This window comes from Lathamus discolor, chromosome 3, assembly GCF_037157495.1.
Source record: "Lathamus discolor isolate bLatDis1 chromosome 3, bLatDis1.hap1, whole genome shotgun sequence".
Taxonomy (NCBI): Eukaryota; Metazoa; Chordata; class Aves; order Psittaciformes; family Psittacidae; genus Lathamus; species Lathamus discolor.
The window spans coordinates 114775716-114780597 of NC_088886.1; positions in this window are offsets into that span (position 1 = coordinate 114775716).

Sequence of the window (4882 nt, forward strand, 5' to 3'; positions counted from 1 at the left end):
TCCTTCTCCTAATCTTTGACCAATTTTGTGTCGAAACCCAAAGGTCTACACGCCACACTGCAACATATTGCACCATGTTCAGGATTCAGATTCTGGGTATTTGCCCACAATGCCGCATTGTACCACAAAATACCCAAGATGACATCCTGCCTACAGACCTGACAGCTGGCCAGAACGAGGGCTACTGCTTGGGTACCCCCAAGGCAAAGCCACACACACACAGAGGAGATAGTCTCCCATAAGACATAGTGCTTAAGCAAAGCACTCAAAGTTACACATGTAATTGATTTTTAACACGATTCATTTTTAAAACCAAAAAGGCACACTTTCCAAGCTGATACTCACATGGGATATATATAAATCCTAACTCTTAAGGAGAGTCAAAAACAGATTGAAAGAATTGAGGGGAATTTATGTGGAATCCAGAATCAGAGAGAAAAGGATGAAAGCAAAGACAAGTGTGGTGCATTCAACTGCTTAAGTCCTGCTCAACCCATGATGACAAACAAACAAACACAATCCATGTCTCTTTTTCTCAGCTCAGTGATTACAGCAAACCCACAGTGCCAGCTTCAGACTGGCAAGGCAACTAGCACTGCTCACAAAAACAAATTCAATGGATTTTTTTTCTTTTTTTTCTATATTGCTTGATTTAATTATAAGGATCTCTCACACTCTCACCTATTTCTTTACTAGCAGTCGAGGGATATTTCTGTTTCCACTGCTATTGTTTCAGGCTTATGAAACACCAAAAACTGAGGAATTAGGGGGGAAATCCTGAAGCTATATTGCACTCACAGAACTCTGAAATAAATTCTGTTAAAGTCACGCATTTAAATGATGTGCAAAAAGTAAACTCAGAAAACCGTGTTGCCACAGCGGTTCTCATCTACCACAGAACTCCCACCCAGGAAAGGTGTCTCTGAAGCTACCTAGTTGTCATCCAAACAAAATATTTCCAAAAGAGGTATTTTCTGCCCCTTTTTTTCATCCAATTCAGCATTTCAGCTGGCAGTAAGAAATAAATAAGAATTAAAATGTCTAAAACAAAACAATCAAAAAAAACCCCAACAAAATATAGTTAAAAGTGTTACTTATTATGGGAGAGATTAACTCCTAGGATGCCTTAATACCCAAACTTGGCTGCCCTATTATTCCGGGCTCGTCAGGTCATCAAGAATACTAACTTAGACTTAAGACATTAGGGAAGCACTCTCCTGATTTAAACATGGAAAACTGTTATTCAGTTGTTTCTTGAACAAATACACTTCAAACAATGTGAAGGAAATGGCACTTCCCATTTATATGAATTTACCAACAACAATCATGACAAAAAGGACAAAGACTATTTCAGGTTTCTAAGGGCTGTCCATTGTAAAATGGTCCCATGCAGCAGGGTGTGTAGACCTTGTAGGATCTGAGAAACTTAAGTTCTCAGAAATCTTCAGCAAAAACCACTGCCCATCAACATTATAAATGCAGCAGGAGATTATCATGTCCCAAAGTAACATTTATGAGGGTGGCTTTGCCTCTGAGGAACAAATTAGCCACTTTTTCACCCCAGCCTGCAATGAGGCCATGTTCCTACCCAGCTCACCTCCTGCAACACCACGATTCACTTCTCCCACTGGACCTGCAAAAGTGGGTTCTGAGATGATTTATGCCACTGCAATTTAAAAAAAAACAAACCCAAAAATCACTCCTTCAAAACAACAGGTTGTTCTGACCGGGAGTAGATTTTTAAAAGGAGCAGAGCCTGCACCAGAAAGTATAACATCCAATTTCTGTTCTATGCTTAACCTATGCAAATCACAAGCAAATGTAAGCAGCCCATCAGCAGAATTTGGCAGGGGTAACAGCAACCATAGGGAGATAAGATAAAGCTGCAGTCTTTAAAGGCTGAGAAGTGAAGTATCAGGATTACCAGTGTTCCTAGCCAACTCAGACTGTTCTCCCACCCTCTTCTAGGAAACAAAAACTGCTCCTTTGCACTTCACCCTGAGGGAAAAAAGTTATCATTAGTTTTATGTTATAAAGATACATAAAATAATTGTCTCTCTAAGATGCAGACACGCCTAAACCAAGTAACCATATGTGTGTACAGCTGTAGTTTTTGCCATTGTAACACAACTTACCCTTAACTATTACCCTCTCTTGTTAGGTCATTTCTAAAATGCTCTCTGAACCAGGACCATCTTCTGCTGATTTGCATAGCTCCTATTTTTGCTATAGAAGAAACAACTCTGGTTGCCTGGCATATTCCTTTTTGAATTACTTTGTAGGTTAAACAAAACTTTAACTGTTTCAGATGAAGACAGGCAGAAGGTGTTTTTTCCAAACTTCCTAGGCGAAGGAGTGCATTTCCTGCTTCCTTAATTCAACCTACTGCATCAGACATCTGTAACTCTGTTTACATTCCAGCCCTTCACAACTTAATACCACTTGAAGCATCAATAATACAGGGCACATTTCTGACTGTTCTTTAGATATTTTTTTATCTCCATGGGACTTCCTAGTTTGGGATTTTGTAGTTTACAGTTTCTCACTAATAGTAACTAGCTGCAGAATTTGGCCTTAAGAGTTTGCATATTATTTAACTAGACACAAACAGCCTATTTTAATTAAAGAGCCCTGTAGAAGGCTCAACTGCTTTTCCTCCTTCAAGTATATCAGTTGGTTTAATAAAGATATTACCACTCCCTATAAACCCAGCTGTGATCAAGTTCTTAGATATGCTAGAATTTATTAATGTAATTTTACCACTTTAAAAAATGCATCCTATCACAGATCTTCAAGTACTTAGTTGTCCATTGCCTTAATGAAAGCAGTGTGAGCTTTCTGTAGCACACACACACATTGATTTTGTGTGTGCACACATTCCAGCACTTCTATGCAAATTGCTCACTCTCCCAAACCAAGGGTCAACTGCTCCTGTGTTAGAGCCTGCCATATGGGCTGTGCTCTTAGGACAAGCTCCCCTTTCCTGAGGGATGGAGAGCACAGGCTTTCTTCTTCCCTACCTGCAAGGCCAGCAAGAGGTGCCTTCCTAGAAGGAAATTCAGCATTTAGCATAACCTTACCACGTCATCTCTATGTCTCTGGTGCCTCTGTCCTCATCTTCAGGTCTTTTCTTCAGATTTCACTTACACTCTTACTACACATGCTCACTGACACCCATTTAGATAACTTTCCACAATTTATTTCATTCAATTGGATAGCAAAGTTCTTGCCCAGGTTTGGCACTACATGCACCTAAACCAAATTCAGGTCAGCCAACATCTTGCTGCTGTCAGCATTTCATTGAATTCTACATTTGAGATGCAGACTTCACTTCTCTAATTTTACAGGGCTGGATTTTTTTCACAGGGTATCAAACTAGTACCTGAACATCACCTACCAATTCAACTGTGCATATTCATGACTCTTCTAACATTTGCAAATAACATTACTACAAAGGAAAACTCAGACAGCTTGATTAAGCAACTTGCCCAAGGTCATACAGGAAGTTGTAGAAGAGTTGAAAACAAAAGCCAGATCTTCTTAGCTCCTGTCCAACCCTCTCTGGAATGAAAAGGCCGAACTGCTCTGTGGAAATATTAGCAGAGTCATAGATCTCATCGTATAAATTTCATAATGAATTCACGACTTAGCAAAGAAAATACACAGAGCTCCCAGCACTGCTTTCCAAGGAAAAATTTGCAACCCTGCCACAGCAGCTGGGAAGTATTCCCCAAGCTCCGAGCAGCACCGGTTGTGGCCACAGCCCCTCTGCTCAGACAGAAAGAAGGAAACAAGGGATAGCAGTACCCTGCAAGGATCAGGCCATTCAATGCAACTGGGTTCTGCCATCCCTTTTTCAGCCACTCTCCTTCCTATTCAAGAAAATGAAAATATATATCTACCACAAAAGCTGCTGGAGTCACTCAAGAGTGAGTATGAAATTGTTCAGGATAGCAAAAGGAGCATCCAAAGTGTAAGAAAGGCATTATTTATGTCTGTCCTTCTCCTTGTCTGAGTGGCTCTCTGTGATAGCCAGAGGAATAAACAATAGCCTTGGCCCCTTGGCTGCAAACAGTTCACTGCAGAGGCCCAATTAAGTTGTTGGAAGTCTAAACACAGGCACTGGAATCCACTAATGTGGACAGGCCTTCACAACAGGGTCTTATCCTGGCTCTACTCATGCTGAGCTCCAACTTGCTGGGAGAAGAGCCCTTCACCACCAGAAAGGCTCTTGCCATGGAAAGGTCCCATTCTGCCTCAAAACCCAACCCAAACATGCACATTTCCACCCATGCTGGGGAGGATTTCTGGCTCTGTTCAGCATCTAGCTTGTGCTCAGTGAGACGAGTCAAGCTACCTCAGGCTTACTACCACCCAACAAGTGCACACATGTGTGTGCATGCACAGGCAAAAGGCTGTTAAGAAGCAAACCTGCTCCCCAGATCTTCACCAGGTTCAAGCCTCCCTGACTTAAACACTTCAAACAGTCAAGGCAGCCTCGATAGCAATGCCAAGAGTGGATAGAGGCTTCGACATTGTCTCGGTACACAGGATGCTGCCTTGACATCATTTAGCAGAGACAATGCTCGCCCTCTTTCTTTTGGAACCATGTAAAAAACTTGGCTGAATATAAAACAACTTCAAAGACACATTTCTGTGCCAGCCAGGATGCATCAAAGTTGGGAAAGGAACAATCTGATTCACCTGATCCGGGGAGCTGATAGAGAAGTGCAGGGAAGCAGCTTTTATCGATGTACCTTCCCAAGACTTCCTTCCTGCCCCCGATGCTATTTAAACCCTTTGCGCCTACCTCCAGCCAGACCTGCTGTCCTCCACTCTAAGGAAGAGAAAGGAAAAAGCAAAGGGAAGCCCTAAAAAAAGG